Source organism: Ursus maritimus, unplaced genomic scaffold (genome assembly GCF_017311325.1).
Source record: "Ursus maritimus isolate PB19 unplaced genomic scaffold, ASM1731132v1 scaffold_32, whole genome shotgun sequence".
Lineage (NCBI taxonomy): Eukaryota > Metazoa > Chordata > Mammalia > Carnivora > Ursidae > Ursus > Ursus maritimus.
This window is the reverse complement of record NW_024425786.1, coordinates 27,662,856-27,678,703: the sequence shown is the minus strand read 5'-3', so window position 1 is coordinate 27,678,703 and position 15,848 is coordinate 27,662,856. Positions and strand designations below refer to the sequence as shown.

At 49.4% G+C, this 15,848-nt stretch overlaps 1 long non-coding RNA gene across 1 annotated transcript; it reads right to left on the bottom strand.

Annotated features, from left to right (window-relative positions):
• Positions 1-10,586: 10,586 nt before the first annotated feature.
• Positions 10,587-15,128, bottom strand: LOC121099832. Its single transcript, XR_005831572.1, has 3 exons — positions 14,695-15,128; positions 12,207-12,345; positions 10,587-10,982 (listed from the first exon to the last, which is right to left on the bottom strand). It is a non-coding gene; the product is annotated as an uncharacterized LOC121099832 (long non-coding RNA).
• Positions 15,129-15,848: the final 720 nt, after the last annotated feature.

The window sequence follows — 15,848 nt, the reverse complement described above, 5'->3', positions numbered from 1 at the left end:
CCCCCCCCCCCGCCAGCCTGGCTATACGGGCCAGGAGCCGCCAAAACACCAGCCCTGACCAAGTGGCTCGGCGTACCCGCCCAGCTCCAGGCCCCGCTGCAAAGCAGGGCAGGCCCAGCGTCCGTTTGCGGCTGGTGGGTCGTCTAGATTTGTTGTTTGTTCTTTTTTTTAAAATAGTTAATGGACTCACATGGTTCAAAATTCAAAGAGTGGAAAGGACAGCCAGAGGAAACCTCTCTCCCGCCCTGTATCCCAGCCACACCCCGTTCTCCTCCCTGAAAAAAAACAAAAACACAGAGTTGTTATCAGTTCCTAGCAAATCCTTCAAGATCCACACACACGAGCAAATAAATACACACATGCGCACGTGTGTACACGTATGTTCTTTTGATACACACACTCGTGTACCTTGCTTTTTTTCACTTAATACCAGATCTTAGGAATCTAGAATGCCGGTTGGTCAGCACGGAGCAGGCCTGGGTCGGAGTCTCGGCTTTGCCCCCCACGTGCTGAAGCTCGCTCGCACCCACACCCGGGAGCCGGTCGAGAGCCTGTCTTCCCAACCTCACGTTCGGCGATGCCGTGTTGGTAGCTTGAAATCCTGTGGGAGTATGTCCACCACAGAAAGTGGCCGACCCCTCCAGCTCAGGCTTTTTGGTTTTGTTTTGAGAGCTAGCTGTTAACTTGACCCGCACACCGCTCGTTTTGCCCCTTGCGAGTTGTGGGACCTCAGGCAAGCCACCAGACTTCTGTGAGCCTCGGTGTGTTCATGCCTAAAGTGGGCATAAAATAGGATCCCGTGTGAACCCCGAGCGTCCGTGAGGATTCAGTAAGATAACGCGGGTGAGTGTTCAGCACCACGGCTGGCCCGCGGTAAGTTAGGGGCCGCCGTCGAAGTCCCACTCCGGGCAGGCCCACTGAGGAGGTAGGGGAGGGGCCGGGAGTGCTGGGTGAGTTCTGGGCAGGATGACGTGGACAGCACGTTTGTCCCAGAGACACTCTCGAGAAGAGAAATCAGCCCAGTCTCAGCGACCCAACTCACGCGGTGTCACCACCAAATCTGTGGCGGGCCTGTCCCCAAGCTGGGCATGACGGATGCAGAACTGAACAGTTTCAGGCCAGCCTGCAAAGGGCTCCAGTGGGAGGGGGACTGACATGGAAACAGAAATATGCCATCGTGCTACAGACAGGCGGAACAGGCTCGATCCAGGGGAAGGAGAACCTGACCCCCCAGGTGGGGGCGGGGTGACTTCCCGGAGGAGGTGCCCTTGAAGCTGGGCAGGGAAAGATGGTTAGGAAACCCAGGTCAGAAAAGGCCGGGCCTGGATGACTGAGTTCCAGAGCCAGTCCCAGAAGGCAGGGCTCGTTTCTTCTCAGCTCGATGAGAGGAAGTCACGTGCTCAAGGTCGCACAGCGTGGGAGCGCCTGAGCCAGGATTCTGATTCAGGTCTTCCGGCCCAGAGCCTGACTCACCTCCTGCTGCATTGTCTGCTCTGCACCCGGCACCGGGCTGTCCTGCAATAGGCACTCACGGCTCTGGGAGGGATCGCAGGGACACCCAGCACTCGCACACGTGGGGGGGGGGGTGCCCTCTGCAGCCTCCTGCCAAGACCGGTCCTCTAACGGGGAGCTCACATTCTCATGCAGGGCAGTCGACTTGGTCAGAAACCCCACCTACACACAGCCTGAGTTTGGAAAAGCAAAGGCATGGACCACCTATGCAATCCCTGGATTCCCTCCTCTAGAACACCAGGGGCTGAATCCCCCCCTCACGGTCCATCGCTCCCCTCCTACCTCCTCCCATATCTTGTCTTTGGTTCATAAATCAGAAATGCCAAGGCTTCCTGTCTGAGGAGTATGCTGCTTATGGGGGAGAGGATGAAGGAGTAAGTTTAAATTTTTTTAAAGATTTATTTATTATTATTTATTTGAGAGAGAGAGAGCAAGCATGCGTGCACATGAGCTGGGGGAGGGGCAGAGGCAGAGGAAGAGAGAGAATCCGCAAGTAGACTCCTGCTGAACACGGCGCCCGACTCAGGGCTCAATACCAGGACCCTGAGATCATGACCTGAGCCAAAATCAAGAGTCACCCACTTAACCAACTAAGCCACCCAGGCGCCCCGAGGATGAAGAAGTAAGAAGCCCAGAGAGGAATGGGCACATCGGCCACAGGGCATCCCAGAGCCTGGGGCCTCCAGGGAAGGGTCGGTGTGACTCTGCCCTATTGTCTGGAGACCTGCGTGGTGACAGACAACTCTCCATCCCCTTCATTCACTCACTCAGTAATACCCAGGGGTGCCTCCTACTGTGTGCCATGTGTGAGACGTGGCCCGTCAGGGAGCCAGGCAGGCAAGGTCCCCGCGCTAGTGGCATTTTCATTCTGACAGGGGAGATGGAGCATAAACCATTAAACCAGGAAATTGGCTGATCTCAGGTGGTGATAAGTGCTCTAGAAGAAATAAAACGAGCCGCTGAGAGGCGAGGGACCAGGTGGGGCCGGGGAAGTTTTCTCTGAGGAGGTGACATCTGGCCTGTCGTCCAAATGACAGGAAGGAACCAGCCAGGTGAAGGTCTGAGGGAAAGGTATTCCAGGCAGAGGCAACAGCAGGGCAAGGGCTCAGAGGCTATGTTGGCTAAAGGAGCTAACTCTCTGGGAAAGGGATGGCCCAAGGGGGCACGGACACACACCCAAAACAGAAGGTGCAGTAGAACCAAGTACACCACACGCCGATACGCAACCTCTAACTGGTCTTCCTGCTCCTTGGGCCTCAGTTTCCCCATCCATCTATGGGTCAGTAGCAAAAACATTTCCACTTCTTGAGAGAGAATGAAATGAGCTTGTGTACATGTGAGCCTCCCCACTCAGAAGCCAACTCCCCCTCCTCCTGGGATTGCCCTGCTAGGGCTTCAGAGTCTAGGGGACAACCTGCCGGCCGGGGTCTTCCATGACCTGAGGAGGGACAGTGAAGGGCTCAACCTCAGAAGAAGCCAAAGAGCTGGAACAGGTTTGCCAGGTTTCTAGCTTCTTTGAGGGACCCCAAGGATAGTAGGGTCACCCTGCTCAGTGATGAAGGGTTTACTTGTCCAGAGTCACAAGTTGATTTTGGAGTCTAGGACACATAAGAAGCCACTGAGCACCCTGCACAGTTTCCATCCTAGTGGGCCCACTTCTTCCCTTCTGCAGGAAGACACAAGTGAATCATTTCATGGGGTCTGTCAATGGGTGGGGAGCCATGGGAAGGTGAGCACTGAGAGCTGAGACCCCACACCTTGAGCCCTGGAGTCAGGGCTCCTAGAAACGTCTTCCCATTCCCCACATGCATTTACACCACCGGCATGCAGAGGTCCTAACTGATAGTCAATCACAGTGACTTCTACCAACCCACAGAAGAGTTAGGGCACAGAGGCCACAGTCTAGAATCTAAGCATAGAGCACCCCCTGGTGGTAAACATGATGATCTGAAGTCATCAAGCCTCGGAGAGAGAACATCTGGCCCAAACCCCTCCAGTATGGGGGGGAACACAACAGCCAAGCCCAGGGCTCGTGTGGCACAGTGCACGGGAGGGGGAGGATGAGCTGACCTTCAGCCACTGCCCACTAGAAAAAGACATGCCCCGAGGTGGAACAGGACTTGTCTACAGTCACACAACAAGCAGATTGTATTTGATGGCCAAAAAGATCACTCATTCATTCGTTCATTCATTCAATCTGCTTCACTGAGCATCTAGAGTATGTCAGGCACTGTTCTAGGCATAGATAACCCAAGGGTGACCAAGACGAAGTCCCTGCCCTCGTGAAGCCTGCATTCTACTGAGGAAAGGGATGCTAAGCTCATGAACAAATAAATACTCAGAGTGTCAGGTAGGGATAAGTTTTACAATGAAAAATCAAGCAAGGTATGAAGAGAAGCAACAGAGGTGCTATCTTACATCAGACAGCCATGGAAGGGCTCTATGAGGAGGGGATACTTGAGCTGAGACCCGGTGAACAGATAGACAGAGAAATGTCTAGGGGGAAAGCTTTCCAGACAATGGAAAGAGAAAGTATTCCCTGATGCAGGGGCAGCCTTGGCATGTTCCAGGACCAGCATTTAATCTGTAACTCCAAACCCAGCAGAAATATCTTTCAAAACAAAGACAAAATAAAGACTATTTCAGACATTCAAAAGCTCAAAGAATTCATCAAGAACAGTCTTTCACTATAATAAAGGTTAAAGAAAGTCCTTCAGTTGGAAGAAAAATGATACCAGAGAGATATATGGATTCAAAGAATGAAAAACACCAGAAATGATAACTACACAGGTAAACATATTAGTTTTATTATTATTTAAACCACTTTTTAAAAATAATTAACTACTTAAGCAAAAACAATGTATATTGTGAGGTTTATAACATGTATAAGCAAAATGTATGACAACAACGGAATAACGGCTGGGAGATGGGAAATGGAAGCATGCTATTATAAAAGTCTTATACTATACTTGAAGTGGTACAATACCATTTGTAGGCTATTTCAAGTTCAAGATATATAGCGTAGGGGCACCTGGGTGGCTCAGTCGGTTAAGCGTCTGCCTTTGGCTCAGGTCATGATCCCAGGGTCCTGGGATCGAGCCCCACATTGGGCTCCCTGCTCAGCAGGAAGCCTGCTTCTCCCTCTATCTAACGCTCTACCTACTCGTGCTCTCTCTCTCTCTCTGTCAAATAAATAATAAAATCTTTAAAATAAATAAATAAATCCTAAAATAATGACGAAAATAACAAAACTAAAACTTAGAGCTAATAAACCAACAATAGAGTTAAATTGGGATCATAGGGGGAAAAAATACCCAGTCCAAAAGAAGACCGAACAATATGAGAAAGGAAACAAAGAACAGATGGGACAAACATAAAACATAAAACAAGTAACAAGATGATAGGCTTGAGTCTAACCACATCAATAATCGCATTAAATGTAAATGATCCAACCACCCCAGTTAAAAGACAGATTGTCAGGTTGGATAAAAAAGCAAGAACCAACTGTGTGCCTCAAAAAAGACTCATTAAATATAAAAACAAATATAGGTTAAAAGGATGTACAGAAGCTATGCCGTGCTGGGGCGCCTGGGTGGCACAGCGGTTAAGCGTCTGCCTTTGGCTCAGGGCGTGATCCCGGCATTGTGGGATCGAGCCCCACATCAGGTTCCTCTGCTGGGAGCCTGCTTCTTCCTCTCCCACTCCCCCTGCTTGTGTTCCCTCTCTCACTGGCTGTCTCTATCTATGTAGAATAAATAAATAAAATCTTTAAAAAAAAATTAAAAAAAAAAAAGAAGTTATGCCGTGCTAACACTCAACAAAAGAAAGTTGAAGTGGCAGTATTAGTATCAGATAAGGCAGATATCAGTTCAAAAACTATCCCCAGGGATAAAGAAAATCATTTCATAATGATAAAGAGATCAATTAACACAGAGGGCATAATAATCCAAAATGGTGTGAGTCTAAGAACAGAGCTTCAAAATACAAGATGCACCAACAGATTTACAAGGGTAATAGACAAATCCACAGTTTCGGTCGAAGACGTCCATACTCTTCTCTCAATTGTTGATAGAACAGTAGACAGAAAATACTTAGGGTATAGAAGATCTGAACAACACTCTAAAACGACTTGACCTAGTCAACATTTACAGAACACTCTCTTCAACAACATCAGAATATACATGATTTTTAAGTATTCATGGAATATTTTAAAAGATAGAGCCATAAATGAAGTCTGAATAAATTGTAAAAGATTCAAGTCATACAAAGAATGTTCTCTGACCATAATAGAACTAAATTCGAAATCTATAACAGAAAGATATGAGGAAAATCACCAATACTTGGAAACGAAAACATACTTTTAATAACCCATGGGTCAGGGACGCCTGGGTGGCTCAGTCGGTTAAGTGTCTGCCTTCGGCTCAGGTCATGAGCTCGGGGTCCTGGGATCGAGTCCCACATTGGGCTCCTTGTTCATCGGGGAGCCTACATCTCCTTCTTCCTCTGCTGCTCCTCCTGCTTATGCTTCTCTGACAAATAAATAAATAATTTCTAAAAATAACCCATGGGTCAAAGAAGAAATCAAAAGGGAAATTACAAAGTATTTTGAACCGAATGAAAATGAAAACACAACACAAAATAAAAACACAAAATTCATGGTATGCTACTATGACAGTACTTAAGAGGGAATATAGAGCACTAAACAGCAATATTAAGAAAGAAGAAAGGTCTCAAATCATTGACTTCAACTTCCACCTTAAGAAACTGAGGGGGGCGCCTGGGTGGCACAGCGGTTAAGCGTCTGCCTCCGGCTCAGGGCGTGATCCCGGCGTTATGGGATCGAGCCCCACGTCAGGCTCCTCCGCTGGGAGCCTGCTTCTTCCTCTCCCACTCCCCCTGCTTGTGTTCCCTCTCTCGCTGGCTGTCTCTCTGTCACATAAATAAATAAAATCTTTAAAAAAAAAAAAGAAACTGAGGAAGGGGATGGGATGGTAGGGGTCAAAAGATACAAACGTATAGCTATAAAATAAATAAATCCCGGAGGTGTAATGTACGGCACGGTTAGGGTTAATAATAGTTAATAACACTGTATTGCATATTTGAAAGTTACTAATACTACGTCTAAAAAGTTCTCGACACAAGAAAAAATATAAAACTCTTTATGGTAATAGATGTTATCTAGACTCATTGTGGTGACCATTTGGCAACATATACAAACACTGAATCATTATGTTGTGTCCCTGAAACTAACATAACGTTATATATCAATTCTAACTCAATTTGAAAAAGAAGAGGCAAAGAAAACGAGGGCGGGAAAAGCAAATTAAGCCCGAAGCAAAAAGAAGAAAGGAAATAATGGAAATTAGAGCAGAAATCAATGAAATAGAAAACAGAAAAATAAAAGAGAAAATCCCTGAAGCCAAAACGTGATTCTTTGAAGAAATCAGTAAAATTGATAAACCTTTGGGTACACCAGTAAGGAAAAAAGAAAATACACAGATTACGGGTATCAGGAACAAGAGAAATGACATCCCTACAGATTCCACACATATTGAAAGGAATAAGGGAATATTACGAACAGCTTTCTGCAAATAAATTTGACAACTTAGATGAAATGGACAAATTCCTTGAGACACAAACTATCAAAGTTCACTCGAAAAGAAGCAGATACCCTGAATAGCCCTGTATCTATTAAATAAAATGAATTTGTAGCTAAAAATCTTCCAACAAAAAAAACTGCAGGACCAGATGATTTCAGTGGAGAATTCTAGCAAACGTTTAAGGAAGCCATAATAACGCCAATTCGGCAAAAACTCTTCCAGAAAATTAAAGAGGAAAGAATACTTTCCAGCCCATTCTAGGAGGCCAGCATTACAAAGCCAACGGCATTATAAGAAAACTACAGACTGATATCCCTCATGAACACAGAAGTAAAATGCTAAACAAAATTGTAGCAACTTGAATCTGAGAATATAGCAAATGGATTATATATAATGACCAAGTGGAGTTATCCCAGGAATACAAAGTTGGTTTAACATTCAAAAATAAACCCACGTAATCCATGATATCAGCAGAAATTATTAATATCCTAGGGCTCCTAAAAGAAATTACTACAATCCTAGTGGCTTACTACAATACAAACTTACTCTCTCACGGTCCTGGAGATCAGAAGCCCAAAGGCGCTTCACGAGGCTAAAATCAAGGTGACAGCAGGACTGCATTTCTCCTGGAGGTTCTGGGGGGAAAACGTTTCCCTGCCTTTTCTGGCTTCTAGACCCTTCCTGCATTTCTTGGGACATGGCTTCTTGCTCCCTATTCAAAGTCACCAACAGCCTAACGTCCTGGGAGAGAAGGACTCTGAAGGTTAAGGGCAGTGGCTGTCCAGGTGTTCTTTATAAGAGGTATTAATTTTTGTTTGGTTGGTTAATGAGTATCCATAAGGATGAACTGTCACTTGGCCCAGCCCCTTGCACCCAGAATAACACGTACCCCAACCACCAAAAGAGAAGAGTCGGATGTTACTCTTCCTAACGGTCAGAGGGCAGAGGAGACAGAGAAGGGCGGCCAGAGAGGTGGAAGGAGAGCCCGGCTGTGCGCTGCCCAAGGGCAGAAGTGAGCGCTCAGTGTTCTTCCAGCGAGAAGAGAGAATGGTCCACAGAGGTGTAAGAAGTGACTGAATTGGCAATGTGGGACTCACTGGGACCTCGGCAAGAGCTGTTTCACTAGGCTGGTGGGAGGCAAGGGCTGACTGGGTGGGAGAATGGGAGGAAGGAGGTGGTGAGGGTGAGGACAGACAATGCTTTCCCGAGATTCTACTGCGAAATGGGGGCGAGACAACACCAAGCGTCTCTCAGGGTTTTTTTGGTTTTTTGTTGTTGGTTGTTTTTTTTTTTTACAAAGCTCCCATTTCTAGGGCTGGAGTGGTCACTTCCAGCTCGGTGCCTGAAACTTCGAGGATCTCTAGGAATGTTAAATGTTCTCCTGCCCCACAGGAGTCTGGAACACCCCACCCCATCGCTGCTTAGAGGCCACTGTCCCCCACCCCTTCCCACCCACAGCCTTAGCTCGCTCCCCTCTGTGGTAGAACAGTCGGTCCTACTCTACAAAATTCCAGGGTTAGTGGGACCCCAGAGAGGGCAGCTGGTGCAGAGAAAAGAACTCTGGCTTCGGGGCCAAGAGGCTCCAGCACCCGCTCCATTCTCACTGCAGGACCCTGGACAAGTCCCCCTGCCTCCACTTCCACACCTGTAAAATGGGGTGTGCCTGAGAGAGGAAGTCTCCCGGCTCCCCTGTGTCCCCAGGACTCTCACGGAGGGTGGCGGGGAGATGGGGGAGCCCCACGCGAGGGCACACTGAGCAAAGTGGCTAAGACTGTAGCTCAGGACCCCAGTGTGAATGAATCTCGGCTGCGCACTTACGAGCTGTGAGACCCTGGGTAAGTCACTCCACCTCGCTCAGCTTCGGTTGCACATTCTAGGAAGTAGCGTCTACTTCAGAGCTGATGTGAGGATTGAATGAGATAATGTAAGAACGTGCTTCCGCCAGTCTCCGGCCCCCGGGCAGCACAGTGCATGTGGGCCATTATTTGCTTCCACCCAGCTCCCCAGCAGACTCGTGTCCCCCCTGGGTCTGAGTTTCCTGTGAGCCTGGGTTCCCTGGGAGGGGCTCCCTCCTTCCCGCAGCTCAGCCCAGGGAATTCAGCATAATTGAAATCCCCTAATCCTGCCATTCACCCTCTTGAGTCTGGATTAGCCCTGAGATCTCCAACTCAGCTGCTCTCCTCCCCCAGCTCGCCCCTGCGGCTCCCAGTTTGGGGAGCAGGGCGGAACCGGGCAGAAGAGCAGACTCTCCGCCCCCTCCGACATGTAGTAGCCTAGAGGCTGAGCAAGGACTCTGGAGCCTGGCTCTGCCTCCCCGCCCCCCCCCCGGCCTGTGACTTTAGGCAGGTGGCTTGACCTTTCTGTGCCTCAGTTTCGGAACCTATACACCAGGGCTAAGAATGGTATCCCCTCATAGAGTCAGGGTGCAGATCGAAACAGTGAATAAATTCCAAGTGCTTACAGTTGTCCCTGGCACCACGGAGTGCCACATAAGTATCTGCTATTCTGCTGATGACGATCGTCTTTATCCCGCACGCAGCCAAGCACACAGTAGGTTCCAGGACGTGCTTATCGAATTAATAGGTGGAACGGATTAATTAATCAACCAACCAACCACCGAGGTTCCTTAGTTCACGGATAACTGATCACAATAGCGATGGATTTTGAGCGCCTAGCAGGTGCCAGGTGCTTCCCAACACGTGATCTCACGGAATCCTCCTCCAACCCAGTGAAGTGGGCATTGTCACGCCTGTTTCACAGATAAGGAAAGCATGACGCTTCGGGGTTAACGTGTCCAAGAGCACGGAGTCATTTTTTCCTCCCCTTTCATTTTTAATTGTACCCAATGGTACAAAATCACTGAGGAAAAAATTTAAATAGAAAGAGGCAAAATAGGGGCGCCTGGGTGGCACAGCGGTTAAGCTTCTGCCTTCGGCTCAGGGCGTGATCCCGGCGTTCTGGGATCGAGCCCCACATCAGGCTCCTCCGCTATGAGCCTGCTTCTTCCTCTCCCAGTCCCCCTGCTTGTGTTCCCTCTCTCGCTGGCTGTCTCTATCTCTGTCGAATAAATAAATTAAATCTTTAAAAAAAAAAAAAGAAAGAGGCAAAATAAAAACAATAAAGAGAAAACCACCTGGGATTCCACACCCAGACATTTCCATTAAGTTTTCGCTGACTCTCACGCAGACTTTTCTTCATGCACATATATATCTATGTATATATATATTTTTTAACAAAGATGGGCTCGCATTATGCATACGCTGCGCTCTGAGAGACCATGGCACTCTCTCTGCCCATAAATCCCCGCCACGGGCAGCAGCTAGCATTCTATTGTACAGCCCGATCACAATTTATTTAACCAATTTGCTGTTGTGGGATATTTAGTCTGATCCAATTCTCACCATTTTATGTGATAAATACCCTCCTGATCCATACAACTTTCTGAACTTGTCCAATTATTTCTGTAGGATAAATTCCTAGAAATGAAATTTCTGAGTCAGAGACAATACATTTATTTAGGGCTTTTCATATACACAAACCGCCAAATTGTCTCCCAGAAACACCGTGCTGATTCACGCCCGCACGGGCGGTGAATAAGATATGAGCCACTAATTTTGGAGACACAAAATAGGGCCGAAACGGTGCATTAGTCAGGAAAGGTTAGGTCAAGCTGCAGTAACAAATTAACCCCAAATCACAGTGGCATCAAACAATGGAGATTTATTTCGGGCCACTTCGCAGGCTCAAGCCAGGTCAACAGAACAAGGGTCTCTGCCTCGCCCAGTGAACTTCAAGGACCCAGGCTGATGAAGAGAGAGCCCGCCATCTTGTAGCTCTACCATACGGAACACGGGACCTCCAAGGCTGCCCCTGAGAATCGGAAGAGTGAGCACCCAGTTCTTAAATGTCTCAGCTCAGAAGTGACACATGCCACCTCCAGTCACTACGTCGGCAAGAACTGTGGTCTTTCATGTGTCCAAACCTGAGGCACATGACACTAGTCAAGTCTGCTATGGGTAGGAAGGGGTCACAGTCATGGAAGGTTTCCTTTGGTAAGAGAAATCTGAATCAGATCCTGTAACTTACACTGGGCGTGGCTCTTCTTGAGAAAGAATTGTCTCAGGATAATGAAGACAAGGGGGAAGGCCAGGCAAGTGAGTCAGGCAGTGGGCTGGTGACAGGTTCCCTCTTACCTGCAGGGCAGCCCACCCCCAGTGCTTATCCTGGGCTCCTCACCCAGAGCCATGTGGACCCCAGGGAGGCCGGGGACCAAGTCCATCTTTCCTACAAAGTCTATGGGAGGCACAGGAGCGGTGTCCATGAGAAATTCTGCCCTCTGTAGCCCACTCAGCCAGCCCCCCACCTGTCAGCAGAGAGCAGCAGGAGGTCAGCCCACCCCCGTGGGTCAGGTGCAAACAGGAAATCAGGGGACAAAGATGGTGAGACTCTCTGGAGCGAGACTACCTGGGTGAACCAGCCAAGCCACTTACCATTTCTGCGACCTTGAGCAAGCTACTTATCATCTCTGTGCCTCTGTTTCCCAATCTCTACATGGGGATAATCAAGAGTAGCTATTTCCAAGGGCTATTAGGAAGCTTGAATAAGTCAACGTTCATTCCTTCACTTAACAACCATGCGACAGACACCCTTATAGACACTGGGAGGCAGAGGTGAACAAAACAAAGCCCCTTCCCTCAAGGAGTTTACATTATCTTAAGGGGACAAGCAGCAAATAAACCAACAACAAATAACACAGCTTTTCAGGAGGTAATAAGTGCTATGAAGAGAAACTAAGCAGGGGGAGGGGGAAAGGCAGTGATGGGAAATGCTGTTTTAGCCAGAGTAGACTCCTCTGTAAAGTGACGTTTGAGCAGAGATCTAAGTGAAGTAAAAGAAAGAGCCATGTGGTTATCAAGGGACAAAAGTTCAGACAGTAGGATAAGTACGTGCAAAGGCCCTGAGGCAGGGGCATACCAGCAAGAAGGCCAGTATGGTTGGGGCAAGTGAACAAGAAGCAAGCCAGGCTCAAAATCCATTCATCGCATGAAGCTTCCTGTAAACCACACAGTCCAGAGTCACCTTCAGATTCCTCACCTCCACCGCCCTTAGGTGCCTGCCTCTGTGCTCTGCCTGTCCCGGGCACGTCACTTCGTCCTCCACGGCCCACTGCCTGTCAGGAGTCTTCAAGCCTGCAGGGAGAGGGACCTGGTTCCCTTCACCCCAGGACAGCCAGCTGGCAGGAGAGAGAAGGTAGAGAAGCATCATTACTATATATTTGCATGAAGAAGAGAAGAGGAAGGAAAACAGGTTGAAAGGAGAGAGTTCTGAACAGTGAGACATGTGCCCCTGGCCTTCAGGAATAGTAACTGACGTTTATTGAGAACTTATCTGCCAGTCACTGTTCAAACCACCAGTCCTACGAGCTAGGTGCTGTTATTCTCCTGGTGATACAGAGGCGGAAACAGAGGAACAGAGAGGTTGTCTTGCCTGAAGTCACACAGCTGCAGAGAGACAGAGAAAGGATTCAAACTCAGGACATCTAGTGGGAGTTTGAGCTTTTACCATTGCCCTAGACTGCCTCTTCAAAAGCAGATTTCTTCTAAAAAAAAATTAGAGAACTGAATCTCCCTGCCCCTCGAGCAGCAGGTCAGTTCACTGGGAAGCCACTCTGGGCTGAGTTCATCACCCAGTAGGATGCACCAGAAAGGGACTCACCTGCTGAGGGAAGGGCATGAACAGGGAGGAGGAGACAAAGGGGCTGTGGCCCCCCACCAGGCCCAGGAAGGCAGCCGTGCTCTGGGGTGGCGTGTCCATTCTGCACAGTCAGCCACGTAGAAGCTTGGCTTGCAGGTGTCCTATCCCTGATCTACGGGCAGGCAGACAGAGCAGAACAAACGTGGCCAGGGAGAAGGGAGATGGGAGACAGGAGAAACTATGGGCCAAGGGCTCACAGTCCTCAGCTCCATCGGCATCACTAAGCCCCTCGCACATCTGCCGCCTCGCACAGACCCAGACCTTACACCAACCCAGAGTAGGCAGAGGCTTTGGGAGAGGAGACCTCAGGGTGTGATAGGGACCCAGAGGCTGATGGTCCTGGAGGCCGCCAACCAGGACAAACCCAAATCCAAACAAGGATACAGTCAAGGCTGTAGACCAGACCCAGTGGGGGAAACCCTACAGAACGGGCTCAGCTTTAGAAGCTTTCGAGAGAGTGAGCTGGTCGGGCGAAATAGCCATTTCTGCCATCTGGCTGGGAGTAAGGAAGGGTCCCTCCCAACATCTAGATACCAGAACTCAGCAAAAAATTCCCAAATGAAGCAAGCCAGCTGTCACTTCCCAGCTCAGGGCCGGGAGTAGGACTTCAGAGTTGATGGGAGAAGAGCAGAGAATAAAACACACAGTCATAGATGCCTCCTCCCCGAGCCCTGTGAGAACCTGGAAAAGAGAGAGGTTAATCCTGCAAAGGGCTAGCGGACTCCGGGGCAGATTTCAAAGAGCTGGACTGTGAGGACTCAGAGAAGTCGTGATTATATCTTATCCCAGGACCCCCATTTGCTATTTCAGAACATCCCAGGCATTAGGGAAGGCTACAATCTCCAGGGATAGCAGAGAGCTCTCCCCACAAAACCTCATGCTCTCCTATGGGAACACCAAGGAGAGGTGCTAGGGAGAGCCACTGTTAGTGACCGTCTGTCTCATAACGTGCCCCATGCTTAGGTCAGCACCTGTGGCCATGGTGTGGAGACAGCCAGAGAAGGCACCCTGACTCAGTCTCCAGGCGAGAGAGAAAAGATGCCACGAACAACAATGCAGGTCATGGGCTGAGAATCTCCGTTGGCTACCATCGCCAAGTCCCAAGTGGGGCCGCCAGCACAGGCCCCATAGACGTCCCAGTGCACCACGATATCCAGGGTAGTGGGCTGAATTTGTAGCCTCCAAAGATACGTTCGCCTAGACCCTAGGATTGTGACCTTACTTGAAACAAGGGTCTTACTGGCCTTAATGAAGGTAAGGATCTCAAGATGAGATCATCTTGGATGAGGTGGGCCCGAACCCCAATGACAAGTCCCCTTTAGAAGAAACAGAAAAGGGAAAACAGAGACAGAGAGGAGACAGCCTGCAGAGATGGGGTGGTGTCTGGACCTCTGTGAGCCCGAGCCAAGAAGCACCGGGGGCTGCCGGCAGGCGCCAGGGACAAGTGAGGGGCACAGAATAGATTCTCCCTCAGAGCTCCAGAGGGAACCAACCCAGCTGACACCTGGATTTTGGAATTTGGACCCCAGAACTGTGAGAGAATAAGTATCTGTTTTTTGAGCCACCATGTTTGGGGTCACTTGTAACAACAGCCCTAAGAAACTAATACATTTGGCGACCATTTCAGCTTTGCTACATAACAAACTACCCCCAAACATAATGGCTTAAAAGAGCAACAGTTTATTATTTCTGTAATCCTGTGGGCTGGGGACGCAGGAAGGTGTCAGCTGCATAGTTTTTCTGCTCTGTCTGGTTCGGCCGGGGCTCACATACCAGCTGCATTCGGCTGACACGTGGACCAGGCTAGAAAGCCCCACATCTCACTCACCTGTCTGGTGTCCCCAACACTGTTCTGTGCGCCCAGCTTGGGCTTCCTCACAATATGGCGGTCTCAGCACAGTCAGGCTTCTCACACGGCACCTGTCTTCCAAGAGGGCGTGGGGAGCAAGAAAAGTGAAAGTGACAGATATCTTTAGCTTTGGCCTTGGAAGTGACACAGTGTCACTCGTGCTCTTGGCGAAAGCTGTCAGGGGCCAAGTTAAATTCAAAGGGAAAGAAAATATACTCCAACTCTCAGTGGGAGGAGTGGCACAGAATGTGGAGTGGGACCATCTTTAATCTGCCATAGACACCAAGACATGGGATGCAGCGACATTCGAAGCCCGGAGTGGTTGTTCAAAACCTGTCAGGGCTGTGGCAGGAAACAGACTGCTCGCTCAAAGGGCCTTAGGAGGGGGTTTGATGACTGGACCATTTGCAGGGGTGCCTGCAGGCCTCAAGGGACCCATAGGCTGCCACCCTACAGAACTCTCCCATTGGCCAGACCCACCTGGAAGCCAGAGGGGGGAGGGTGACAGGTGATACCCCCCTAGAGGTTCTGCCTCCCAGGTGCAGAGGAGGGTGGAGGGGGTTGGAGGCAGGGTGAGGGAGTGGGCAAACACCACAAAGACCAGGAGAGCCTGTATTTGCAGAGCATGCCGGTGCTAACCCTATTCTGTGCCCTGCACTTTCTGTATGTTGTGCCTCTTCCCGAGTTTTCCTGGACTGGAGACTGAGGCAGGGCAGGGGCTAGGCTGGGCCAGGCTGGGGGCTGAGGGGTTGTGCCCAGGTATAAAGGGCTGGCAAAGACTAAGGGTGGCGATGTTCCTGACCCTGCTGCCCAGAGGTGGTTGGGACCCCTCCAGCCACGTGCCCCCACCCCTACCCTCTGATGGGCCACTCAGGACAGGTCACCCCCACACACACTTAACTCCATCCCTGGCTCCCTCCCTCCCCTGGCTAGACCCCACCCTCACCTCCTTAATGGAGTTCCCCAGCTGACACCTCCTAATTCCCCAGTGATTAACTTCCAGCGGATTAGAACCAGGACAGCTATTTAATTAACACGTATGTCTGAGATTACTCAGGACTCATTAAGACTCCATGATTGACTTGTTAACATACAGGAATTCAATTACTTGCCTGGCACTGAACTCCTGGCCA